We start from the raw sequence: 9,402 nt of genomic DNA, 5'->3' as shown, positions 1-9,402 counted from the left end.
CAATCAAAAAGGTTCAGTAATTTTTCCAAAGTCATACAGAACTTAAGTATAATATATGTCTGGGTCCAGGATCTATATTTATACCACTTTACTATATTGTCTATCTGGTGTTGCAAATATTTTTCCATATTTGTAAAATATTTTATTTTTATCTTTAAATTCTAAGGATTTAAAAAAATTTTACTACTGATGTGAATAGAATCACATGTGAATCTATTTTTATGTGATATATTGTGAGCTAATTTTTTTTTAAGATCTATTTGAGAGAGAATATGCCAGCATGATGGGGGTTGGGGGGTAGAGGGAGAGGAAGAGAGAGAGAGGGAGAGAAGCAGACTCCCCACTGAGAGCAGAGCCCAGTGACACAGGGCTTGATCTCACCACCCTGAGATCATGACCTGAGCTGAAATCAAGAGTCGGACACTCAACTGACTGAGCCACCTAGGAGCGCCTATTGTGAGCTAGTTTTATAAGAAAACTATTAATATTATAGAAATATATATTACTGTAAGAAAGATTAATATTATATATATATATTTATTGATAGGAAGGGTGTTCAATATGTTGATACATGAAAAATAGCTTAGCAAACTGTTTATACATATCTGGTGAGAACTACAGAACTCTCAGCAAATAATGATTCTGTCCAAACCTCTGCATCAAGAGATTTGGCCAAACTCTTTGCTTAGTTTCTTTTTTTTTTTTTAAAGATTTTATTTATTTATTTGAGAGAGAGAGAATGAGAGACAGAGAGCATGAGAGGGAGGAGGGTCAGAGGGAGAAGCAGACTCCCCGCCAAGCAGGGAGCCCGGGACTCGATCCCGGGACTCCAGGATCATGACCTGAGCCGAAGGCAGTCGCTTAACCAACTGAGCCACCCAGGCGCCCTCTTTGCTTAGTTTCTTGTAGCTTAGGGATGCGTCCTCAGCATGACCCCAGATCCCCCTTAAAATGCCTGCTTGACAAAACTCAATATTGCTAGAACTTACTAGCCAACACCTTAGGTAGGCCCCTAACTTCCCTTTCTTAGAGCATGTACTAAAAAGGACTTATAATTGTGAATTCTTCCTCTGTCCCTTTGAGATGTGTATGTATCTCCTACAATTCTGGGGTGTCTTTCTCAAGGATCTGAAAGCCATTTCTTTGAAATGTCATCTTCAGGAATATAGGGTCTCTGTCTTCCACTCTCTGGGAGGACAGAATTCTAACTTCGATAACTATTATCTATCAGACACAGCTGGCCTGATGGACTTTTGTAATTTTTTACTTCCCTGCTCTACTTGAGCCCTGCTTGCTCCTCCCCACTCTGCCTGGCCCCTATCATCCCAAGATCCAATTACTCTCGTTGCATTTAGGTTTCCCAATTGAGTGTCTGCAGTTCCCACTGTAAGGTGTGGCCTACAGAGAAGAACGATCACAGAGCTCTTCAAGGAAACTGGGGCTTCTCTCACAAATTTATTTCTCCAAGTATTGGTGAAAATTTGATCTTCCAGACCCTCTGTCTAGTGTGGGTAAAGAGGTCCTAAATGAAAAATACACTCTCCTTAGCCTTTGAATCCCTTTCTCTCCAGCCAGTAAACCCTGGAAGTTGGGCATTTCCAGTTCTCTCTTGGTGGGCCACCTTTTGGTCCATGGTCCAGCCAACAAAGCAAACAAACTGTTAGAGGGCTTTCTAATTCCTTGAATTGCAGATGCGACTCAGAAGCAATTAGATGTAGAATCTCTGCTTTATGGGCCCATATCAATACATTCTGCATCACACAAATTTATATTTCTTCCACCCTTAGTTTCCATTCCCACACATGTCCCCCAGATATCTGCTTGTGTAATTTAGAAAATTCAAGCAGTTCCTTGGGAGTGTAATGTACCTCCACCTAGGTCACATTTTTAAAAATTATTTTTTTATTTTATTTTATTTTATTATGTTATGTTAGTCACCATACAGTACATCATTAGTTTTTGATGTAGTGTTCCATGATTCACTGTTTTCGTATAACACCCAGTGCTCCGTGCAATATGTGCCCTCCTTAATACCCATCACCGGGCTAGCCCATCCCCCCTCCCCCCTGCCCTCTAAAACCCTCAGTTTGTTTCTCAGAGTCCATAGTCTCTCATGGTTGTCTCCCCCACTGATTTTCTCCCCTTCATTTTCCCCTTCCTTCTCCTAATGTCCTCCATGCTATTCCTTATGTTCCACAAATAAGTGAAACCATATGATAATTGACTTTCTCTGCTTGACTATTTCACTTAGCATAATCTCCTCCAGTCCCATCCATGTTGATGTAAAAGTTGGGTATTCATCCTTTCTGATGGCTGAGTAATATTCCATTGCGTATATGGACCACATCTTCTTTATCCATTCATCTGTTGAAGGGCATCTCAGCTCTTTCCACAGTTTGGCTATTGTGGACATTGCTGCTATGAACATTGGGGTGCATATGGCCCTTCTTTTCACTACCCTAGGTCACATTTTGTCACCTTACCTTTAGGAGCCTGCTGACACTTGAGTCTCGTTGTTAAGTATAAAAGCAAAGAGGTAGGTCCTGAGGAGGATCAGCATTGTCATTCATGGCAACAGCCTCAGGGAAAGTCATTAACATTTCCTTAGGCAATGCTGTGTTAATTCCCTCAGAGGTGAATACCCCTGGGTGTTGGGAGGCCACTTCCACTAGAAGAGGAAAGACCTCTACCACTGACAAAGACCCATCAGAATTTAGGATCTCAATGACCCATTTTCATTAAGGTCCTCCCACACATCCCCATCCCAACTTATAGGATCCCATTCTTTCCCTATCAATGCCCTCATTTCTTTTTCCTTTTGATTTTTTTTTATTACTCAAAAAAGCTTCATTTTTTAAATTTAGCTTTCTTTCTTTCTTTTTTTTTTTTTAAAGATTTTATTTATTTGACAGAGAGAGACACAGTGAGAGAGGGAACACAGCAGGGGGAGTGGGAGAGGGAGAAGCAGGCCTCCCGTGGAGCAGGGAGCCCAATGTGGGACTCGATCCCAGGACCCTGGGATCATGACCCGAGCGGAAGGCAGACGCCTAATGACTGAACCACCCAGGCGCCCCTTTATTTAGCTTTCTGTTGAAGCTTGCACCTTCAACACTTTCACAATGATTTTCTGTTCCTCGATAAGGAAAGCACGCTTGATCCTGTTACGAACACACTTAGCCCACATGGAACCACCATAGGCCCTGCTGATGTGTTTTTTCATTTTAGACAATCTCATAAGGTCTTTAGGTCTCACAGCACGAACTCCTCGAAGTCGGCCTGGGCACACGCCACATGCAGTTTGGTAGTTTCCCAACCTTCTTGGTATAAAGGTAAATGATTCTGTTACCAGGGGTTCGGCACAGCCTACTTTTGTTAGAGGCTGTATTGTAGGACAGCTTATGACGGTAGGGCAAACGCTGGACCATTCTGAATGCCTATGGATGCCGTCCCCGAACTCAATGCCCTCACTTTAAGAGAAAACAACTGTGAGGTTGCGAGTTCAACTTGTGTTGTAACTCAGCTAATCACAGGATGAGGTTTTGTATTTGATTTTTGGCAATCTATTTATTTATTTTTTAAAGATTTTATTTATTTGAGAGAGAGAGCACATGAGATGGGGGAGGGTCAGAGGGAGAAGCAGACTCCCTGCCGAGCAGGGAGCCCGATGTGGGACTCGATCCTGGGACTCCAGGATCATGACCTGAGCCGAAGGCAGTCGCTTAACCGACTGAGCCACCCAGGCGCCCGATTTTTGGCAATTTTAGCCCTGTGTCTCCTACAGGGCACACATGGAAGCTCTTGGGTTATTTATGTGGTGCATGAGATGGGAATTCAAACTCCTGAGCTCCTCCTGTTCTTTTACCACTTTGTTAAGCAACATTAGGAGAAGCCATCCAATATCATTATGTTCCTCGATTTTCCAAAAGTGTTTGAAATATCTTATACAGAATCACTCAGCTCCTTGCTTCCTACCAGTGATTGATTAGGAGCATCCAATGAAGGTATTTTACATTATCTCCATAAACAGTTCACCTGATACACTATCAGTGCTCTGTTTACTACTGGAAATAGAGTCTTTAGTGCACTTTAATCAGATTTGAGAGTAGGTTCCAGAAACCCCAGAACCAATTCAGGAAACCCATCCATAAAATTCTGTTCCTCTAGAACAAATCTTGGGGGCACCTGGGTGGCTCAGATGGTTAAGCGTCTGCCTTCAGCTCAGGTCATGATCCCAGGGTCCTGGGATCGAGTCCCGCATCGGGCTCTCTGCTCCTTGGGAGCCTGCTTCTCCCTCTGCCTCTCTCTCTGTCTCTGTCTCTCATGAATAAATTAAAAAAAAAAAAAAAAAAAGAACAAATCTTGGTACCCAAATCTATGTTAATTAGGGCTCTCCAGAGAAACAAAACAAAAAAACAAGGAGATATATAGAAAGAGATTTATTATGAGGGATTGCTCATATTATTGTGGAGGCTGAGGAGCCTCCTGATCTGCAGTCTGCAAGCTGGAGGCCCAGGAAAGCCTCTGCTATTGTGTTCCAGTCCAAACCTGAAGGCCTGAGAACCAGGGGAACCTACGTCCAAGGACAAGAGAAAATGGATGTCTCTGGCTAGCCTTAGACTATTTACAGACATCTTACAGAAGCTTTCGTGCATTAAAGGGTCCTCAAAGTTGCATATTTGTAAATGACTGTCAAGAAAAATACTCACAGGGGTGCCTGGGTGGCTCAGTCGTTAAGCGTCTGCCTTCGGCTCAGGTCATGATCCCGGGGTCCTGGGATCGAGCCCCGCATCGGGCTCCCTGCTCTGCGGGAAGCCTGCTTCTCCCTCTCCCACTCCCCCTGCTTGTGTTCCTGCTCTCGCTGTGTCTATGTCTGTCAAATAAATAAATAAAAATCTTTAAAAAAAAAAAGAAAAATACTCACAGCTGAGGCTCATGCCCAAGAAGCAGCTTGTAGCTTTCACCCCTCCAGAGAGATTGATTTGACTCTCTTTTTTAAATGGTTTCCTCCACTTACTGGATGGCTAGGGGGCTCCATAAGGGACTCAGCTTCTTTGTGTTAGTTCTAATGGTCATGTCTTTTATGAGCATCATTGCCTTTACGGAGCAATTGTGCTGCCGAAAGTACTGGGCTTCCTTGGTCATCTCGCCAACTACCTTGACTCCTGAATTGCACAGAGGTTGGAAGGAAAAGGAATAGTTGGACCTTTCTAAAGAACCTTGGCATGACAAATGCCAGTTGTTATATGAGAAAGAGATCTGCTCTTTCTCTTGAACAAAACAAGGGACTGAGAATTGCAGAATTCTTGGCCCACGACTCTGTCCACAGCTCTGTACTGAGAGACCTGACCAAACTCTCACTTGCCTTCTAGCAGCTGAAGGTCAAATCTCTAGCATGAGCCTAGGCCTCCTTAAAATGCCTGCCTGACAAAACTCAGCACTGCTAGGAGAACTTATTAGTCAATACCTGAGATAGGTCCTTAACCTCCCTTTCTTAGACCATCTACTAAAAATGGATTAAAATTGTGAATCCTTCATCTGTCCCTTTGAGATGTGTATGTACATCCTACAACTCAGGACTCTTTCTCAAGGATCTGAAAGCCATTCCTTTGAAATGATATCTTCAAGAAGGATAGGGATTCTGCCTCCTAGTCTCTGGGCAAGAGGATAGAATCCTAACCTTGACAACAGATAGCTAGCCGATGTGTCTGCTGGTCTAATCACATTTGCACTGACCACCTTTGTAGTTTTTCACTTCCCTGCTCTACTTGAGTCCTGCTTAGTCCTCGCCTTACTCCTTTGTTCTCCCTTTAAAACATCCAGTCATCTCTGTGCAAATCAGAATGGAGCTCAGGTGTTGACCCTATTGTTTGTAGTTAGTGAACAAAATGTTTTCACTGCTTTAACTAAAGTCTGGCTTCTTTTATCTTTGACACTGGGTAGGATATATATAGAGAGAGAGAGAGAGAGAGAGAGACTTATTAGATGTTGACTCTGCTCAATTTTGCATATTTTCTTTAATTTTACTCTGAATATATATATTACATATATATATATTACTCTGAAATCTGATTTTTCTTCATCATCTGATGAAACTCAAGAAATATATGTAAAATGTATGAATGAATGACTGTTTATATATTTTGCCCATTTTTCTATTTGGTTATATGTCTTTTTTAAAAAGATTTTAATTATTTATTTGACAGAGAGAGAGCACAAGCAGGGGGGGCAGCAGGCAGAGGGAGAGGGAGAGGCAGACTACCCCCTCAGCAAGGAGCCTGATGCCAGCCTCGATCCCAGGACCCTGGGATCACAACCTGAGCAGAAGGCAGATGCTTAACCAACTGAGCCACCCAGGTGCCCTATTTTGGTTGTATGTCTTATTCTTAATTATTTGTAGGAGATTTTATATATTCCCAATATTCTTCACTTTAATTACACAGGTGATACATAATACTGTAGAAAAATCAGAAATTTTGATGAGTTTGAATTGCAAATGGAAAACAAAATAAAGGCAAGGATTCTTTGGAATATACGAGCCAATCAAGATCAAGAACATTCATAAAACAACAGTCCTTTGGAAATTGTTGTCTATCATGTAAAGTAGCTTCTCTAAAATCTGCATTTTGTCCTGGGTCAGATACATTTCTGTTAAAATCATTTATATTTTAGGGGCACCTGGGTGGCTCAGTCAGTTAAGTGTCTGCCTTTGGTTCAGGTCATGATTCCGGAGTCCTGGGATCGAGCCCCGCATCAGGCTTCCTGCTCAGCTGGAAGTCTGCTTCTCTCTCTGCAGCCCCGCCACCCCGCCCGCCCCAGCTCGTGCTCTCTCAAATAAATAAAAAAAATCATTTATATTTTATTGGAAATTGGAAGCTCTAATGGAAAACTATTAGAATTTGTTTCTTTTTTTAAAAGATTTTATTTATTTATTAGAGAGAGCGCGCGCACGCGCACGAGCTGGGGGAGGGGCAGAGGGAGAAGATGACTCCCCACTGAGCAGAGAGCCCAAAGCCACTTGATCCAACCCTGGGACTCCAGGATCATGACCTGAGCCGAAAGCAGACTCTCAACCGCCTGAATCACCCAGGCACCCCTAAAATTTATTTCAACAGTATCTTATTTTCTTACTTATATTTCATGTTTACTAGTTTCTGAAATTCTAGCATTTCTGTTTCTTCATTATTTTCCTTACATGAGGAAAAGATTAGTTAATTCTGAATTTGATGACAATTCTGCTTTAACAACGTTGATGTTGGATATTTGATCACTTTCGGTAGCTAGAATACATTTTTTCTAGTCGAACTTGCAACTGCTCATAATTTTGATCCATTTTGCACTCATTTTTCTTTTCTTGAACATCGCACTGGTTGGCTTTTTAGATGCCACATATATTTTAAAATTTTTAGTATAAATTTAAAATATATATTTTAAAATAAATACAATATTTAATTGGAATAAGTATAATAACATAAATATTTAATTTATAATCATTAACAAATCATATAAGTTGTGATGTTTAAACTCAAATAGGAATACATAAAAATATGTATCAGAAATAGAAATTAATAAACACAAACAGCAGAAAATTGTGCTCTAGGTTTCCAGACAAATTTGGTGGAAAAAATAGTGAAAAAGATTTAACATACAGAAGTGAATAACATACAACTTATTACTGTTTTACATGAATATAGTGTAAAAGTTTCCTGATAAGTATGTTATTGTCCTGATTAAAAAACTTTCAGGAAAGGTTTAATATTTGATCACATTTTATTTGTTAAAAGTCAAATATCTCATGTGGAGTGCCTGGGTGGCATAGTTGGTTAAGCGACCGACTCTTAGTTTTAGCTCAGGTCAGGATTTCAGGGTCGTGGGTTTGAGCCCCGAGTCGGGCTCTGCACTGAGTGTGAGGTCAGCTTAAGATTCTCTCTCCTTCTGCCCCTCCCCCTCTCTCAAATAAATACATAAATAAATCTTTCTAAAAACAAACAAACCAAAAAAAAATAAAAGTCAAATATCTCAATAAATAAAACTTGCATTACTTATCTAATTCTTTTTTAAAGTATTTTAAAATCACACAAACATATATGTGTAATAAAACAAAGCTTTCCCTTTTACCCTGCAGTACTGTGGATTACAGCTACGAACAATTACAAGAAGTTGTCAACTTCCATCAAGGCTGATCGATGGCCTCGAGAAGAAATTGCAAGGGAGAGACCTTTATGTTCATTGCACATGTAACCTCACCTGCAACTATTCCTACCAGTGTAGGGTAGGATCTTGTTTTTATTTCCATTTTTTATATCTTATATACATGGACTTTTTGCAATTAATTTTTGTTTTTTTAAGTATTGCATTCAAAGATGATTTATATTGAACACAGAATTTTTTGCACCCCCTTAAATTGCTCCTGAGGTGAAATCTTCACTTTCCACACCCTAATCCTGGCACTAATTAAAAGAACCCTTTTAATTTTTGTTTGTTTTTTGTTTGTTGTTTTCTTTAAATAAGGTCTATGCCCAACGTGGGGCTTGAACTCATGACCCAAGGTCAAGAGTCACATGCTCTACAGACTGAGCCAGCCAGGTACCCCTAACCCCCAATAAGAACTCTTTAAATTTAATAAGAAAAGGTCACCACTTCAAAAGATAAGTGAAGAGCATTAAAAAAGGCAATTTAAAAAATGTATATAGGGTGCCTGGGTGGCTCAGTTGGTTAAGCGACTGCCTTCGGCTCAGGTCATGATCCTGGAGACCCGGGATCGAGTCCCACATTGGGTTCCCTGCTCAGCAGGGAGTCTGCTTCTCCCTCTGACCCTCCCCCCTCTCATGCTCTCTGTCTCTCATTCTCTCTCTCGCAAATAAATAAAATCTTAAAAAAAAAATGTATATAATAAACATTGATAAAACTGTGTGAATACGGTAGTACTCAGATATGTTCCTGTGATGGTTTAGGTGTGCAGGTTAGTATAAATTATTAAATCTCTATTAATGGAAGAATAGGAGACTTACCTAGCCCTTCCTAGATTAAGAGGGTCTATGGTTCTTTTTTTTTTTTAATTTTTTAAAAAAGACTTTATTTATTTATTTGACAGAGAGAGTCACAGCAAGAGCAGGAACACAAGCAGGGGGAGTGGGAGAGGAAGAAGCAAAGAAGCCGGCTTTTCACTGAGCAGGGAGCCCGACGCGGGGCTCGATCCCAGGACCCTGGGATCATGACCTGAGCCGAAGGCAGTCACTTAACCGACTGAGCCACCCAGGCGCCCCGGGTCTATGGTTCTAAGAAGTGATTCAATTGGTAAAGATAAAACTTCAGAATCACTAAAGATTAAATAAACAGGAGGGGCCATCCAGGCTGATGATATAAAACCACCCTCGAGGCTGATTCCCAGTCTGATCCTTAGAC

At 40.9% G+C, this 9,402-nt stretch overlaps 1 pseudogene; it reads right to left on the bottom strand.

Moving 5' to 3' along the window:
* Window positions 1-3,076: 3,076 nt before the first annotated feature.
* Window positions 3,077-3,425, bottom strand: LOC117997911 (annotated as a pseudogene).
* Between the last annotated feature and the right edge of the window lie 5,977 nt (window positions 3,426-9,402).

This window comes from Mirounga leonina, unplaced genomic scaffold (genome assembly GCF_011800145.1).
Source record: "Mirounga leonina isolate KUSES-001 unplaced genomic scaffold, KU_Mleo_1.0 Mir_376, whole genome shotgun sequence".
Lineage (NCBI taxonomy): Eukaryota > Metazoa > Chordata > Mammalia > Carnivora > Phocidae > Mirounga > Mirounga leonina.
This window is presented reverse-complemented; position numbering and strand designations above follow the sequence as displayed.